The sequence below is a fragment of the Odocoileus virginianus genome, chromosome 11, assembly GCF_023699985.2.
Source record: "Odocoileus virginianus isolate 20LAN1187 ecotype Illinois chromosome 11, Ovbor_1.2, whole genome shotgun sequence".
Taxonomy (NCBI): domain Eukaryota; kingdom Metazoa; phylum Chordata; class Mammalia; order Artiodactyla; family Cervidae; genus Odocoileus; species Odocoileus virginianus.
This window is the reverse complement of record NC_069684.1, coordinates 16,533,962-16,552,732: the sequence shown is the minus strand read 5'-3', so window position 1 is coordinate 16,552,732 and position 18,771 is coordinate 16,533,962. Positions and strand designations below refer to the sequence as shown.

The 18,771-nt window shown below is 42.4% G+C and overlaps 1 non-coding gene across 1 annotated transcript; it reads left to right on the top strand.

The window, feature by feature from the left end:
* Positions 1–8,069: 8,069 nt before the first annotated feature.
* LOC139037622 (U6 spliceosomal RNA) lies at positions 8,070–8,176 on the top strand. Its single transcript, XR_011490497.1, has one exon. It is a non-coding gene; the product is annotated as a U6 spliceosomal RNA (small nuclear RNA).
* The last annotated feature ends 10,595 nt before the right edge of the window (positions 8,177–18,771 follow it).

The window sequence follows — 18,771 nt, the reverse complement described above, 5'->3', positions numbered from 1 at the left end:
AGGGAATGTACTTATTTAACAAATGAAATAACAAATGAATGTACTTATTTCTTACCCAGTAGTACAGGGCTAGTTGACGATATAACTAGGATCTTCCCTGAGGCTTCCTGGTTTCAGGTTTTATTTGTTAGTTGTTTCACAGCATTTTATCCTCTCCCTCCACACATAGTATGAGCAGTTCAGTTCTAGCAACTATTTCAAATTTTACTTCTGCAATTATAGAGGTGTGTTGTGAAGATTACATTCATTCACTCATTCAATACATAATTACACTTTAATGGGAGGAGATAGATAATAAAAGATAAACAAACAATGTATGTATATATTGGATGCTGGTAAAGTCTTGAGAGAGAAATAAAGCACAGAAAGGGAATAGGATTCACCAGGCTTGTGAGAGGTTGTTGTTTTAATTAGGGTCATCAGTGAAGACCTATGTGATAATGGTGACATTTGAGCAGAGATGTAAAAGAAGTAATGTGAGCTAGTGAGTCCTTCAGATATCTAGTTCAGTTCAGTTGCTCAGTCGTGTCCGACTCTTTGCAACCCCATGGACTGCAGCACACCAGGCCTCCCTGTCCATCACCAACTCCCAGAGTTTACTCAAACTTATGTTCATTGAGTCAGTGATGCTATCCAACCATCTCATCCTCTGTCGTCCCCTTCTCCTGCCGCCTTCAATCTTTCCCAGCCTCAGGGTCTTTTCAAATGAGTCAGCTCTTCATATCAGGTGGCCAAAGTATTGGAGTTTCAGCTTCAATATCAGTCCTTCCAATGAATATTCAGGACTGATTTCCTTTAGGATGGACTGGTTGAATCTCCTTGCAGTCCAAGGGACTGTCAAGAGTCTTCTCCAACACCACATTTCAAAAGCATCAATTCTTCAGCATTCAGCTTTCTTTATAGTCCAGCTCTCACATCCATTCATGACTACTGGAATAACCATAGCTTTGACTAGATGGACCTTTGTTGGCAAAGTAATGTCTCTGCTGGGGAAGGGACCAGTTAAGAAGATAATAGTTATCCATGTGGGAGGTGATAGTGGTGTGGACCAGGATGAGAGAGGTAAAGATGGTGAGAAGTGGTCAGAGTTTGTATGATATTTGAAGGGAGTGTCAAGAGGATTAAGAGATTGATTAGATGTGTAGTATAACAGAAAGAAAAGCATTTAAAAGAAAAAAAAAGCCAGTACCAAAATTTTTTAGCCTGAGGAACTGTAAAGATGAATTTGTATCCTATTGTGGTACAAAGGCTTTGGGAAAAAGGATTTGGGGGAAAGACAAGGAGTTTATTTGGGGACACTTAAATTTGAGATGCTTGTTGGCTGTTGATTTTTGATATCATGCTCAGTCATGTCCTACTCTTTGCAACCCCATGGACTTCAGCCCTCCAGGCTCCTCTATCCATGGAATTCTCCAGGGAAGAATACTGGAGTGGGTTGCCATTTCCTACTCCAATCAAGTATTGATGGCAGTTGGTTATAAGTATCAGGAGCTCAGGGAGAAGTCAGGACTAGATTACAGAAATGGGAGCTAGCATATAATTCTACTGATTTTCAGTGAAGTGATTCTCAGGAACTGTGAAGGATCTGAGTTTTAAGGTCAGCTTACCACAGCCTAATGGATGCTGACAGAAGACATGAGTTCCTGGGGTCACAGACAAGACCTTATTACTCTCAGTAATAGCAGTAAACAGAGTACCCGCCCTTTCCTGCCCTGTTCCCTGAATCTCAGTTCCCTAAGGCAATGTGGAGAGGGCCAGAGGGACCAGCACACACACAGTGGTTTGCAAGACAGAAAAACAACCCCAGGTTGAGGAAGCCTGAAGCTTTTGTAATAAGCAATAAGCATGCCTATCCTCTGTTCTGAGACAGACCCTATCTGTATGTTCCAAAACTGTTTGCTACACCAGTGTCCTTGAAAAGACAGTCTGCATCTCTATTCATGAGCAGTTCAGACATGCAGAAGACCATAGAGAATTCTCCCACTTGCTGTCACTCCCAAAGGAGGATTATGGAAATCTTATGGGGCACTTTTGGTTTTTTAAAATGATTGGGGGTGCTACTGGCTTTTCATAAGCAGAATCAAGGACTATTCGATATCCTGATGTATGTGGACCAATATCACACAAAGAAAATGATCTCAGGTCCCACACAACTGTCACTGTCTTGTCAGGCATTCACTTTAGTGAAAAATTATAATTATTTGAATTATTTGAAACTAGGCCTGGTGTGCTGCGATTCATGGGGTCCCAAAGAGTCGGACATGACTGAGTGGCAGAACTGAACTGAGACTCTATTTCTGCTTTACAAAATATTCTTTTTAGTATGACAATATACACTTAATATTTAATCATTTAAATCAAAGGAACATAGTACTTTGTGCAAAATTTTATCAAAAGTTACTATTTGGGGAAAAAATACATTGTTAGCAGGAAGACCCATTATCTGAGTTCAGTTCAGTTCAGTTCAGTCGCTCAGTCGTGTCTGACTCTTTGCAACCACATGAATCACAGCACACCAGGCCTCCCTGTCCATCACCAACTCCCAGAGTTTACTCAAACTCATGTCCATCGAGTCGGTGATGCCAACCAGCCATGTCATCCTCTGTCGTCCCCTTCTCCTCCTGCCCCCAATCCCTCCCAGCATCAGGGTCTTTTCCAATGAGTCAACTCTTTGCATGAGGTGGCCCAAGTATTGGAGTTTCAGCTTCAGCATCAGTCCTTCCAATGAACACCCAGGACTGATCTCCTTTAGGATGGACTGGTTGAGTTTCCTTGCAGTCCAAGGGACTCTCAAGAGTCTTCTTCAACACCACAGTTCAAAAGCATCAGTTCTTCAGCACTCAGCTTTCTTCACAGTCCAACTCTCACATCCACACATGACCACTGGAAAAACCATAGCCTTGACCAGATGGACCTTTGTTGGCAAAGTAATGTCTCTGCTTTTTATTTATTTTTTTTATTTTTTATTTTTATTTTATTTTATTTTATTTTAGTCTTGTCTCTGCTTTTTAATATGCTATCTAGGTTGGTCAGAACTTTCCTTCCAAGGAGTAAGTGTCTTTTAATTTCTTGGCTGCAGTCACCACCTGCAGTGATTTTGGAGCCCCAAAAAATAAAGTCTGACACTGTTTCCACTGTTTCCCCATCTATTTGCCATGAAGTGATGGGACCAGATGCCATGATCTTAGTTTTCTGAATGTTAAGCTTTAAGCCAACTTTTTCACTCTCCTCTTTCACTTTCATCAAGAGGCTTTTCAGTTCCTCTTCACTCTCTGCCATAAGGGTGGTGTCATCTGCCTATCTGAGGTTATTGATATTTCTCCCGGCAATCTAGATTCCGGCTTGTGCTTCTTCCAGCCCAGTGTTTCTCATGATGTACTCTGCATATAAGTTAAATAAGCAGGGTGACAATATACAGCCTTGACGTACTCCTTTTCCTATTTGGAACCAGTCTGTTGTTCCATGTCCAGTTCTAAGTGTTGCTTCCTGACCTGCATACAGGTTTCTCAAGAGGCAGGTCAGGTGGTCTGGTATTCCCATCTCTTTCAGAATTTTCCATAGTTTATTGTGATCCACACAGTCAAAGGCTTTGGCGTAGTCAATAAAGCAGAAATAGATGTTTTTCTGGAACTCTCTTGCTTTTTTGATGATCCAGAGGATATTGGCAATTTGATCTCTGGCTCCTCTGCCTTTTCTAAAACCAACTTGAGCATCTGGAACTTCTCGGTTCACGTATTGCTGAAGCCTGGCTTGGAGAATTTTGAGCATTACTTTACTAGCGTAGCCATCCTTATATCAGATTATAGTTGCAGCTAAAACAATTATAGTAATTGTATGTGTGTGTGTGTGTGTGTGTGTGTGTATTCAGCCTTTATTTCATAAAGTCAAAGAGTATGAAATAGATTTTTTTTGGAATATTATCTAACTTCTCATGAGTAAAACTTAATCTTTATAAGAGGACATGATAGAGTCAGATGCTTGTATCAAATCCTGTTGAAAGGTCAACAAAGAAGAGGACTGAAAAGTGACCATTGGATTTAGCAGCATAGAAATCATTAGTGACCTTAAAAAGAACAATTTCAGTGGACAGGTGGAGGCAAGAATCTGTTTGAAGTTAGTTCAAAAGAGCATGAGAGGACAGGAATTGAGACACGAGTATAAACAACGTCTTTGAGGAGGTTTCCTAAAATGGAGAGCACAGCAAGAGGATGATTTGCAACATACGCATCCCAGTGCCTGGCACATGGAAAAAACTTTAAAAAATGCTGGGCAAAGAAGGGCATGATGACTTAATGGAGATGCTTGCTATTTGTTGGTTTGTTATAGAGAAGAGCCAATTTTGACTACATGTTGAATCTGTTTCTTTGACTTTAATCTTTGCTTCTCATTGCTTTTGTTATTATAATCATACATAATGTCCTGCTTTGGGGAACACTGCCCCGCTACTTAATTGTTAAACTAAAATGCCTTTGTTCAGAACCCTGTACACCTGTGGAAGGGGCTATAGGAAGGGAGAAATTAACACATTCCCTCCTGGAGACTGGCCATTCTAGAAGATATTTGTAAGGTTAATGGCTTTTTTTTTTTTTAATTTTACTTCCTCACCTCCCTCTCCCTGTTCTATAAAAGAACCTGGCATCTAGACACCAACAAGATGGTTATTTTGAGACATTAGTCCACCACCTTCTCATCTGCCAGCTTTTCAAATAAAGTTGTATTCCTTGCCTCAACACCTTGTCTGTAGACTTATTGGCCTGTTGTGCAGTGAGCAGAGTGAGCTTGGACTCAGTAACAGTTTACTGAATAAGAGCTAATGAAAAGAAATGCAGACATAGAGGCTGGTCAGGAAAGGCTTCCTGGAGCCTTGTGAGTCTTAAAAAGAAATGATGGAGTTAGAGGGGAGGATAGAGGTGAGAAGGTGTTTCAGGCATGAGCCAAGGCACCTTGGCTAGAGGGGAAGAGTTGGGCAGGGGAGGGGACTGCCTGCCAAGCTAGGGAGCTTTGGAGGAATAGCCAGGTTTAACTAGAGAGACCTGGAGACAGATAACAGAAGACTTTGGATGCCAGACTGTAGCATTTATTTTGGGTCTGATGAATCAGTAGGGGGCCAGAGATCCTGAGCAGTCAGGGACATAGTGGGAGAATAGCATTAATTGTGTTTCTCAGACTATGTGTTATGCTTCTATTCCAAGTGTTGAAGTTGGGCAGGTTACAACTTGTGCTGTTGACAATCTAATGAAAAGCACATATTTTTGTGCGAATCCAACCTTTGGTTTTTTTCCCCGAGTTAGGTCCATTCTGGGAACACAGATTAATGGGAAATAGAAACTCAACAGAGATCTAAGGGGGGTGGGCAGAAGGAGTTTTTCCGAATGAGTATATCTGATGCTGGTGTTCAAACAGACTGTTTCTGCAGAAAGCCAGGCACTGCAGTCAGCTGATTGTTAGCAGAAGGCTCTGGTTTCTCAGACAGGAGCCTCGATGCCTTAGCAATGCCTCTTCATCTCCATGAATCAGGGTGAGAAAACTGCAACCCAGCTGATATTTTAGAAGTAGGGTTATTCATCTTATCGCATGTAGTATTGAGATTCTGATCAGGCAAGATTGACACAGTCCAGTAAGCCAGAGAATGAGTGATGAGGGTCAGTCCAAGAGGCAGTGTGGCCCAGGAACAAGTACCAGGCTATGGTCCCAACACAACTTGGATTTAAATCCTAGTCTTCCACCTCCTGCCTGTGTGACCTCTGACAAGTCCCTGAACCTTAATTACTTTATCTGTCAAATAGGGAGGATGCTTATTGTAAGGATCTGCTATCCACAGAGTGTGTTGCATAGAAGGTTTATTAGTGCCATTAGTTAATGTTTAAATGCCATCCAGTTCTGAGGAGTCAATTAATGATGGAGTAATGGAGAACCATGAGAGAGAGCAGCAATACTATTTGGCCAGAAGGTGACAGGTCTATCTACTTAAACCCCACTTAGCTTCAGATTATAGTCCCTTCTTCAGTAATCCTATTTTTTCACTTGGTCCACATTGTAAGGAAAGCTCTCAAAGGAGGTTGCAGTCATTGCTGAATTCTTTAGATTGTTAGATTATTAGATTATAACTCAATATCCTCTTTTGACCCTGGGGCTTTTCACATAGAGAGATTTGTCAAGTGCATAGCTAGAAGGAAAGAGCAGGCCAAAAAAGTGTTTATAAATCAGTGATGTTGGGCTCTGACAGCAGCTTGGAGCTATATAGAAGTCTGTAGAAATCTAGCTTTCTATTAGATCATCAACTGCTGGCTGGGGTGATGGGAACAACCAGATGTGTCTCCATGGGTGTTAAGGCCTTGCTTGACTCACTGCACCATAGGAAAGTTGAGAGAGAATGGTGGAGAGACAGCCATGCATGGGGATGTGATCTGAGGGGACTTCGCTAACCTGCTTTCCTTCCTCCTTCCCTGATGCCACCAGCAAAATATCTGAATTCTGCCAGATGGAGACTCAGAACTAGGGCCTGGAATCTTCCTGCCTGAGCTTAAACACTCTAACACTTATTACCTGCATGAACTTGGGTTAAATACTTAGCCCTTCTAAGCATCAGTTTTCTCATTCTCATGAGGATAAAATTAGCATTATTGTTAGCACAAATTAGGGGTTTTTTTGTGATGATTAATGAGAAAAAGGTCCATATAGGTCAAAGCCATGGTTTCTCCAGTAGTCATATATGGGATGTAAGAGTTGGACCATAAGGAAGGCTTAGCACTGAAGAATTGATGCTTTTGAACTATTGTGTTGGAGAAAACCCTTGAGAGTCCCTTGGACTGCAAGGAGATCCAACTAGTCAATCCTGAAGGAATTCAATCTGAATATTCATTGGAGGGACTGATGCTGAGGCTGAAGCTCCAATACTTTGGCCACCTGATGCAAAGAGCCAACACGTTGGAAAAGACCTTGATGCTGGGAAAGGTTGAGGGCAGGAGGAGAAGGGGACGATAGAGAATGAGATGGTTGGATGGCATCACTGACTCAATGGACATGAGTTTAAGCAAGCTCCAGGAGATGGTAAAGGGCAGGGAAGCCTGATGTGCTGCAGTTCATGGAATTGCAAAGAGCTGGACATGACTGAGCGACTGAACAACAAAATGAGAAAAAAACTATAAAGCCTAAGTCAGTGTCTGTCACAGAATAGTTCTCAATAATTGTTAGCAACAAGGATATGTGAGAAGATTACACTGGTTAATGACAATATTTTTAGAAAATGCTTTCACAAGCATTACCACTTCAGTTTTCACAACTTAGAAGAATTATCACTCTTTTTAATTAGATGATTGAGATTCAGAGCAGCTATATTACTTTCCAAGGTTATGTCATAAGAAAAATTAAGAATTTGACTGGGGGATCCAATTTTATTTTTAAATTTTATTTTTAAATTTTATTTCATCACTGTTTTGTGAAGCCAATTTTATTTCATAACAATATGCTGCTTGCATGCATGCTTAGAGAGGAGGACAGAGCAGTATTAGCTGGGAGAGGGAGGGCACACAGAAAGAAAAATGAAAGAGCATTCAAATCCATATTTTTATGCATGGAGTTAAGTGTTGAAGAGAGGAATCTCTGAGAATAATATCCATAGTTACACTTCACTTACTTTTGGAAGATTATAAATAGAAAACATCAAGTATCCAGAACATAGAGAAGGTGCAAGAGAAAAGAGCACTCTTAAAAACTTTAGCTGGGGCTTCCCTGGTGGTCCAGTGACTAAGCCTCTGCACTTCCAGTGCAGGGGACCTGGGTTCAACCCCTGGTCAGGGAATTAGATCCCACATGCAGCAATTAAGAGTTTGCATACTACAATAAAGATTGAAGATCCTACATGCTGCAACTAAGACCTGGTACAGCCAAATAAATAAATAAATATCAAACACACACACACACACACACACACACACACACATACTTTAACTGGAATCAACCTTCTAAAGTTCCAGTAGTGAACCTCAGCCTTGCTGAGAGGTATCTAGAAACCTCACTCAGCACCAATTCGATCTTTTATTATGCAATGTTAATAAGAACTGGACATGGTGCTCACTTCGGCAGCACATATACTAAAATTGGAACGATACAGAGAAGATTAGCATGGCCCCTGTGCAAGGATGACACGCAAATTCGTGAAGCATTCCATATTTTAAGACAATCTGCCTGACTTCAGGCTCTACTACAAAGCCACAGTCATCAAGACAATATGGTACTGGCACAAAAACAGAAATATAGATCAATGGAACAAAATAGAAAGCCCAGAGGTAAATCCATGAACCTATGGACAGTTTATTTTCAACAAACAAGGCAAGGATATACAATGGAAAAAAGACAACCTCTTTAACAAGTGGTGCTGGGAAAACTGGTCAACCACTTGTAAAAGGATGAAGCTAGAACACTTTCTAACACCATACACAAAAATAAACTCAAAATGGATTAAAGATCTAAATGTAAAACCAGAAATTATAAAACTCCTAGAGGAGAACATAGGCAAAATACTCTCCGACATAAATCACAGCAGGATCCTCTATGACCCACCTCCCAGAATATTGGAAATAAAAGCAAAAATAAACAAATGGGACCAATTAAACTTAAAAGCTTTTGCACAACAAAGGAAACTATATGCAAGGTGAAAAGACAGCCTTCAGAATGGGAGAAAATAATAGCAAATGAAGCAACAGACAAATGATTAATCTCAAAAATATACAAGCAACTCCTGCAGCTCAACTCCAGAAAAATAAATGACCCAATCAAAAAATGGGCCAAAGTACTAAACAGACATTTCTCCAAAGAAGACATAAAGATGGCTAACAAACACATGAAAAGATGCTCAACATCACTCATTATCAGAGAAATGCAAATCAAAACCACAATGAGGTACCATTACACGCCAGTCAGAATGGCTGCTATCCAAAAGTCTACAAGAAATAAATGCTGGAGAGGGTGTGGAGAAAAGGGAACCCTCTTACACTGTTGGTGGGAATGCAAACTAGTACAGCTTCTATGGAGAACAGTGTGGAGATTCCTTAAAAAACTGGAAATAGAACTGCCATATGACCCAGCAATCCCACTCCTGGGCATACACACCGAGGAAACCAGATCTGAAAGAGACACGTGCACCCCAATGTTCATTGCAGCACTGTTTATAATAGCCAGGACATGGAAGCAACCTAGATGCCCATCAGCAGATGAATGGATAAGGAAGTTATGGTACATATACACCATGGAATATTACTCAGCCATTAAAAAGAATTCATTTGAATCAGTTCTAATGAGATGGATGAAACTGGAGCCCATTATACAGAGTGAAGTAAGCCAGAAAGATAAAGACCAATACAGTATACTAACGCATATCTATGGATTTTAAAAAGATGGTAACGATAACCCTATATGCAAAACAGAAAAAGAGACACTGATGTACAGAACAGACTTTTGGACTCTGTGGGAGAAGGCGAGGGTGGGATGTTCTGAGAAAATAGCATTGAAACCAGTATACTATCAAGGGTGAAACTGATCACCAGCCCAGCTTGGATGCATGAGACAAGTGCTCAGGACTGGTGCACTGGGAAGACCCAGAGGGATGGAGTGGGGAGGGAGGGGGGAGGGGGGATCGGGATGGGGAACACATGTAAATCCATGACTGATTCATGTCAATGTATGGCAAAAACCACTACAATATTGTAAAGTAATTAGCCTCCAACTAATAAAAATAAATGGAAAAAAAAAAAGAGCTGGACATGGAACAATAGACTGGTTCCAAATAGGAAAAGGAGTACGGCAAGGCTGTATATTGTCACCTTGCTTATTTAACTTATATGTAGAGTACATCATGAGAAACACTGGGCTGGATGAAGCACAAGCTGAAATCAAGATTGCTGGGAGAAATAGAAATAACCTCAGATAGGCAGATGACACCACCCTTATGGCAGAAAGTAAAGAACTAAAAAGCCTCTTGATGAAAGTGAAAGAGGAGAGTGAAAAAGTTGGCTTAAAGCTTAACATTCAGAAAACTAAGATCATGGCATCTGGTCCCATCACTTCATGGCAAATAGATGGGGAAACAGTGGAAACAGTGTCAGACTTTATTTTTGGGGGCTCCAAAATCACTGCAGATGGTGATTGCAGCCAAGAAATTAAAAGACACTTACTCCTTGGAAGGAAAGTTCTGACCAACCTAGACAGCATATTAAAAAGCAGAGACATTACTTTGCCAACAAAGGTCCATCTAGTCAAGGCTATGGTTTTTCCATTGATCATGTGTGGATGTGAGAGTTGGACTGTGAAGAAAGCTGAGTGCCAAAGAATTGATGCTTTTGAACTGTGGTGTTGGAGAAGACTCTTGAGAGTCCCTTGGACTGCAAGGAGACTCAACCAGTACATCCTAAAGGAGATCAGTCCTAGGTGTTCATTGGAAGGACTGATGCTGAAGCTGAAACTCCAGTACTTTGGTCACCTCATGCAAAGAGTTGACTCATTGGAAAAGACCCTGATGCTGGAAGGGATTGGGGGCAGGAGGAGAAGGGGTCAACAGGGGATGAGATGGCTGGATGGCATCACCAACTCAATGGACATGGGTTTGAGTAAACTCCAGGAGTTGGTGATGGACAGGGAGGCCTGGCGTGCTGCGATTCATGCGGTTGCAAAGAGTCAGACACAACTGAGCGACTGAACTGAATAAGTGTATCTCCCTAATTCATTGACTAGGTCATAGATTAAAAACAGTGTATTAATTGAAGGGAAAATTGACATGTTGACAGCAGATAAGAACTAGCTGGTAGCCTAAGGAAAACAAACAAACTCTTGACAAGCAAAACAAAACTTAAATGACACTAACAGCTTGAGCTGACGTGTGAATAGTCACAGCGCCCCCTGTGTATCCCACTCCCTGCCTTAAGATGTCCCTGACTGTATGATGGCACAACTAGACAACTCACTGAGCCATTAAAAATAGCAAATCAAACTATATTCACCACACCTTATTAAAGGTACCAGAGATGTTTCAACACATTGTATTGATATTAATGTCTAAAATTATTTTAAAAACTGAAAATAAATACCCTATTTAATTTGTTTCCTGGACAATTTGATGACAAATAAGCTTCGGTTTCATTGTCACTAAAAAGTAATTTGTTTGCATAAATGCATTAGAAAATGAGCTTCTCTTTATATATACTCCAAGGACTTCCATTTTTTGGCAACATAACAGACTGATTTAATCCCATATCCCACCTCTCTTCCAGGCTTCTGGTGGCTCAGACGCTAAAGAATCTACCTGCAATGCAGGAGACCCAGGTTCTATTCCTGGATTGGGAAGGTCCCCTGGAGAAGAAAATGGCAACCCACTCCAGTATTCTTGCCTGGAAAGTCCCATGAACAGGGGAGCCTGGCAGGCTACACTCTGTAGATTTACAAAGAGTCAGACAGGACTTAGTGACTAAACAACAACAATGCTGGATAAAATAAATAAGAAGTAGCAAACAAGATTATTATTTTTTCATTTTTCTTGGAGTATAGTTACTTTATAATGTTGTGTTATTTTCAGCTGTACAGCAAAGGAAATTACATATATATATATATATGTATATATATATATATATATGAATCTCACCTCTTTTTAAAATTTCCTTCCCATTTAGGTCACTACAGAGCATTGAGTTGAGTTTCCTGAAACAAATATTGTATATTAATGCATCTATGAGGGATCTAGAAAAATGGTACAGAAGATTATCAATTGTTATCCAAGCTCTAAAGAAGCCCCAAATCCCCAGGTGATAAAATATAAACTGTAACACAGAGCTAGATGCCAGGCTCATGAGTTAACCTTGGGGCAGGCAACGGGGATGAACCCACAGAGATACCCTACCAGCTAGGATGTTCATGCCAAAAGTATGGACGAGGGGGAACTGAAACACAGATTTCTGCATAAAGGTGTCAGCAGAGTTGGTTCCTGCCGAGGCTTCTAGTGGTTTACTGAACATCTTTGGTGTTCCTCGTGGTGTAGAAACATCACCCCAATTCCTGCCCTCATTTTACATGGTATTCTCCCTGTGTGTGTCCAAATTTCCTCTTTCTTGTTTTTAAATTGTGTTTATTTATTTGGCTGTGTTTGATTGTGGCACATGGGATCTTTGTTGCAGCACACAGACTGTCTAGTTGTGGCATGTGGGCTCGGTCAGCTTTCAGGCTTAGTTGCTCTGCAGCATGTGGGATCTTAGTTCCCCAATCAGGGACCGAACCCTCATCCCCCTGCCTTGCAAGGCATCTTCTTAACCACTGGACCATCAGGGACGTGCTCCAAATTTCTTCTTTTTGTAAGAACACCAGTCCCATTAGTATTAGGTCATCCTACTTCCTTCTGGTCTCATCTTCACTCATACAGTTATATCTGCAATATACCTATTTTCAAAGCAGGTCACATTCTGAAGCATTGGAGGTTAGGACTCCAACATATGAGTTTAGGAGTGGGAAACAGACACATTCCAGCCCATAACAGATAATCCACAATGAGGAGGGTGAGCTGACATACATAGTGAGGGATTAGCACCCCAAGGACGGACCATAGAATGTACCAGAGGAATCTGAATGAAACAAAGCTCTTCACCTCTCTCAGACAGTCTCCTCAGCATCACAGGGAGGGAGCATCCTCCCCCTAGCATGGCTGTTGTGAGGATCAAGCCAGATAATGTGGAGAAAGCTCCACAAACTATGGTAACATGAGTTTTCATTTTTATTGTACTAATTAAGAAAAATAGGGTTTCCTGGTGGCTCAAACAGTAAAGAATCTGCCTGCAATGTGGGAGACCTAGGTTCAGTCCTTTGGTTGGGAAGGTCCCCTGGAGAAAGGAATGGCTACCCACTCCAGTATTCTTGCCTGGAGAATTCCATGGACAGTGGAGCCTGATGAGCTGCTAATAACTCCCATTTATTGAAGGCAATGCTAAACTTTGTCTCATTCAAGTCTTACTATAACCTTGTGTGGTAATTATCCTCATTTTATGGGTAAGGAGACTGAGGCATAGAGAGGTTCAGTCATTAGCCTGAAATCACATGGCTAGTACATGGCAGAGCCAGAATTTCAACTTTGGCTTGTCAGCATCCAAAGCCTGAGCCTTGGGTTATTCTAAATATTTCCTGGTATTAGGACTGAGTTCTGGGCAGTGGTAAGGTTGAGGAAGAGGCAGAAGAGAAGAGGTATGTTTTATACTGAGAAGGAAAATGAGGAGAGTAGATGGAGGTTTATTTTAAAAGTAACTAAGCCTGGGGAAAGGGGGGAAAAGAGAAATAAAACGATGGATGAATCCTGGCCCTGGAGGAGGCCTGGAGAGTAATAGCATCTGTGCATTGCACCCTTGAGAGGGCAAGAAGCCTCTGACCCCAGAGGGAGGAACTGCCTGGAGGCTGAGGTTAGGAGGTAGGGGAGGCTGCAGAAGACAGGTGACTCTGGCCTGATTTGGGATGTGTCAGGGTACGGGCTCTGTTCTGAATCCCAGCTCTGCCACTCACAAGTTGTATGACCTTGAACAAGTTACTTAAATCTTGAAATTTCCATTTCTAAAACTGTAAAAAACAATTTTTTTTGCCTTAAAAACCACTTGCCTCTCTATTCTTCCTATAGAACACTCCCCTCTCCCTTTTCTTCACTAGTTCCCTCCTCCCTCTCAGAGAGAGGCAGGCCTGCTTACCAGCCATGGGCAAGGAGTGAAGTGGAGTCCAGCAGTCTGAGCCCAGTGGTGATTCCCTTGCTGCTGGTGGGTTTAGGGATGGAATGAAATTCAAGTCTGGGCAGAGAGATGGGAGGGGAAGCCTGCTCTTGTTCTTCTGGTAAACAGTTCCATCATAAAGGAATATTTTATATACACAATAGAGCTGTCTTCTCCTGCCACTGGACATTCTATGAGGATATGGTGTCTCTAAGTGTGGCAGCATCTTGAAGCCATGACGGTTGCTAGTCTGAGCACAAGGCCAAAGAGAATGGCAGAGAAGAAAACTAGAAATAAACTGGACCCTTGATGATTTCATTCAGTCATCATATTAATCAGCTCTGAAGCTACACTACCTCTGGGTTTCTCGTTCAGTGAGAGAGTAAATTTCTTAATGCTTAAGCCAGCAGCAGCAGGGTTTTCTATTATTTACAGGCAAAAACGTGTTAAATGATTTATTACCTCATAGGTTTGAGTGGGGTAAATGTGGTATTTCCTATAAAATGTTTAGCACTGTGAAATGTTAACAATGATCATTGACAGAACACTTTATTATGGAATTATATACTACTTTCTTCTTTACTAATATGTGTCATATTTCTCCAAATATATATGACAATATTTTGGCCAGAATCAAAGACTGTATTTTTGGTGCTCAGTTGCCAAACACAGCACATGGTAGATGTCTCATGTCTGTTTTATAATCTATATATGTGTCTAGTCTTCTAAATGTAACCCTGATGGACAATATAATCCAGGTGCTCTTGTTAGTTGAGCGGAGATCCTGTTCCCAAGATGTCTTTTTTTTTTTTTTTTAATTTTTTTCCAGGATGTTTTATTTTGCTACTGGGCAGTAAATTCCTAAAGAATCTAAGTAATTTGAAAAAAAGGGGAACATGGCAGACCTTTCTAAAACTAGAAGTTTCCAGAATCACAGCCTATCAGAGCTGGAAAGGACCTCGGAATCACCTGGCCCATCTTCTTCATTTTATTACTGAGACCCAGAGACTTCTTTATGGTCACACAGCTAGAGGCTGGGTCAGGACAGGAACGCAGCCCCCAGACTCTGCCTCAATCCCCTTCCATTGTATGTCATTAGTTTCTCAACTTTCTCCAGAGTCAGCTTCTCTTACAAGCTGAATAAGGGAGAAGCCTTCTCCCCAGAGGCTATTTGGGCTGCCAGGAATCTGTGGGAATCCGTGGGAATCTGTGCATCCACTTCCTACCAAGGTCATTCTGCAGAGTCATTGCCAGCAGCCAGGTGGCCTGGCATGAGATCTGAGACTCGGCATCCTTTGCTGTCTGTCTGCAAACACCAGTCCCTCATCCTCCAGGGGTCACCGAGAGCCAGGAATTGGGAAGAAGCTTGTCCCTGTCCACACACTGGTCGGATCCTAGTGTGGAAGGCTGGTGCCAAGGGCCGTGCAAAGAACACAGCACATATAGGCTGGGCAGCCATCCATGATTTAGGAGCTCCTGAAAGACCTTTGTTCCAGTCTGTCCCGATCTGACTCTGTATGCAGCCTAGCCTCTCCCTCACCTCCACCCCCACCCGCATCCCACACACCGCACACATTCACAGCTTTACTCATGCCCTGTTCCGTGAATGAATGAATGCTCCTACCTACTCTCAGTTGCTCCCAGCCCCAAGTTGTTGGCCAGTTCAGTTTCAGTGCAAATGGCTACTCCTCCTTCAGAATTAACCAGACCCTTCTTGCTATTCCCGCCATACTTGGTTTATTTCACCTCCAGAAAGTTTAATTCAAGATAGCTTTAGTTGGATCTTTTCTACTAGATCAGTACTTCTCAAACTTTATATGCATACAAATTACCTGGAGATCCTAGCAAAATACAGATTCAGGTTCGGTAAGTGTGGCTTAGGGCCTGGGAGTCTGCATTCCTAACAAGCTCCACAGTGATGCTGACACTGGTGGTCTATTACTTACACTTGGAGTGACGAGGTACTGCCTCTGAGTCCCTTGAAGGCAGGTGCTGTGTCTTACTTATCTTTGTAATACTAGCTTTTGGTATAGGGTCTGGCTGATTATAGCTGGTTAATACACATTTGTTGAAATGAAATGGGTTAAGGCATTGGCATTTCTGGTGTGTTTCCCTTAAGTGTAAGTATGTGATCTGGGCAGGATTAGAGTGTTGTTTCGCTGACATGGTGGAAAGTAGGCTGCAGCAGAGCTGGGGGCTTGCAGGAAGGCAGGATAAATCCTGAGTGGGACCAACACCTCAGCTTTACAGATCCAGAAGTTCACTTTTATCAGTCTGTTTAGGTTCTGAAAGACTAATGGACATTTACAAACCAGAAGGCCACGTGTCTTCATTAACATTAAAGGATATGTCTTTCCAGGGACTGAATTACTTGCGCCTGCCTATGTGACACACATGCCCCCCACCACCCATCCACACTCCACCCCGACCCTGCTCCTCACCTGAGATCACAGTAGCAAGGGATAAGTTAGTTCAGAACATTGACTCAGGACACAGATAACTAAATGTACTCATGGAGAAAATAAAGCAGGTAAAGGAAAGGCTTGATAAATTGTCCCTTCTCCAAAAAGATTTCACTTCTTTAGTATAGTACAGATTTCCTCCCCAATCCAATCTTTCTCCTTGGTTAGCACTGGATAAAGACAGATACATTCCTGCTTCTAAGCATCTGTGTTCCTGGAGTCCATATTGACTAGCCACTCCAGCCAACTTCAGCCAACACATCCTTCTACTAGGAAGCCCAGCCTGATCTCATTAGAACCTTTTCCAGCTGCATTTCAGTCTTGAGGGTGCATTCAAGTGAGCATTTTAATGGTGGACATGTGTGGGGGTGGGATGCTTCTGCTCAATTGATGCTGGCTCTCACTGTCCCCCAATTCTGAGGATGCCTCACTTGGCCTTTCCTTTTAACGAGATGGCTGAGGGGTTGGGCAGGGTGGGGCAGAACAAGATCCAACTTGTGGACCAGCCAGAGTACTTGGCTATCCTGAGGCCTCGGAGCCGTCAGTGGAGGGGGCTGACTGGGGGTCTTCCCCCACTTCCTGCCCCTTTTGCCTGGTGCTGGACTGGGAGTTCTTTTGAACTTCTTCTTGAAAGCTTGTGACTGAGTATCTCAGCATATACTGTTACCCACTCACCAGTCACCATGTGACATCCTGTGGGTCACTTCTCTCTGGCCTTCAATTTCTTCCTCTAAGAAAAAAGGGACGCGGAGGAAATAGACCCTGTGGTCTCGTCCAGTTCTGAGATTAACAGCCTAAAGTACCTTATGTTTGTAACTTGCTTTAAAATGCACTAATTCATGGAATCCTCACAATTAAAATTCCACATTTACTCATGAGGAGAATAAGTCTTAGAGAAGATAAATACCTTGTTTTAAAACATCTGCCCAACAATTAGTCAAAGTAGGTCTCATACATCCATTTTCTTAATCACCAATGGATACTGTCTCCTGAGGCTGGACAAGGAGGGCTTCTTTCTTCTCTCCTACCTAGAGAGAGAAAGCACAGCCTTCTAGCTCCCTTATTTCCCCCCTTCATCACCTCTCACTCTCAGGGGCTGGGCTGTGTTCACCTTCTTTGTCTTCTTTCTGCAGAGTTCTCTGTGTTCTCCCTCACCTTCTCCATCTCCCTTTCTCTCCTCCACCCTCCCTTCCCTCTCCCTCCCCAGCCCATCCCCCTCTTAGCCACCTTCCTCCCCTGTCCCCCCTTTCTCTCCTGCATGCCAGCCTTTCTTGGTAAGTTACTTTTGGATTATGCTTTATAAAGGTGTTACCCACACTCCTGTGGGAATCTGTGGGTCAGTTGAGGGCAGGAAGATAGTTTCCAGGTGTGACCTGATGACCAGAGTGGTGTTTTCTAATCTCAGGCAACGGTTTCCAAGCATCAGGGGAAAGATGGCCTGCACTGGGATCACCAGTGTCTGGAGAGGGTGTGTGATTCAAAGTGTGGATTCCTGGACCCCAACTTAAGAGACTATTCAGTAGAGTCAGTCTGTGTACCCTGCATTTTAAAAACTTCTTTATTTGTTTTTGACTGTGCTGGGTCTTTGTGGGTGTGTGGGCTTTTATCTAGTTGCAGCAAGCAGAGGCTGTTCTCTAGTTGTGGTGCACAGCTTCTCATTGCAATGGCTTCTTGTTGCAGCGCATGGGCTCTAGAGCATGAGGGCTTCAGTAATTGTGGCTCCTGGGCTGTTAGAGTACAGGTTCAATAGCTGTGGCACACGGGCTTAGTTGCTCGCTGGAATATGGTATCTTCCCAGATCAGGGATCAAACTCATGTTTCTCCTGCATTGGCAGGCGGATTCTTTACCTCTGAGCCACTAGGGAAGCCCTGAATACTCTCTCTATATTTTTAAAAAGCTTAGTACTCTACATTTCAATAAAGTTCTTCTTTAGTGATTCTGATGTGTAGCAAGATGCATGCTTGACTATTGAGACCTGTGCCCATTAGACTCTATCCCTGGGGCAAACCATCAAGTAGCCAAGCGTCCACAGTAGTTCCAGGAGTGTTCTGCAGAGGCCTTTGCTTGTGGGGTCACAGAGCATCAGTGAGTGAATCTTGCACCTGCTTTTTCCTCATCGTTGGTGGATGCCCCATCAGTGCTATGTCTAGCTTAATAGAGGGAAGCTCATGGTTTCTACCACACTTGGACAAACTGAGTCTCCTGATTTGCATTTCATCTATTTTTGGCTAAAAACCTCCAAACCAGAGATATACTTTTTGATGACACTTCCTTCTCTCTTACAATTGTCACCCTGTTATTGACTAGAGAGGAATAAGAGGAAAGCAATTTTCACTCACACCACTCTAACAGAACATGAGTTTCCTAATGGGTTTAGCTTACTAATTAAATTAGTTTTCTAATTAAATACCAGGACATTCCCCCAGAGATCTCTAGGTTATGACAGCCAGAATTTGGAAGAATCTTTGAGGTTATCTCATCTACCTCTCACTAAGGAGCCCTTACTGCCTACTGTTGAAAGAAAACATTTTTTGAAGGTGAGCTCTGTACTGCATCAGAGTATAGAGTACAGATTCTTTGCTGG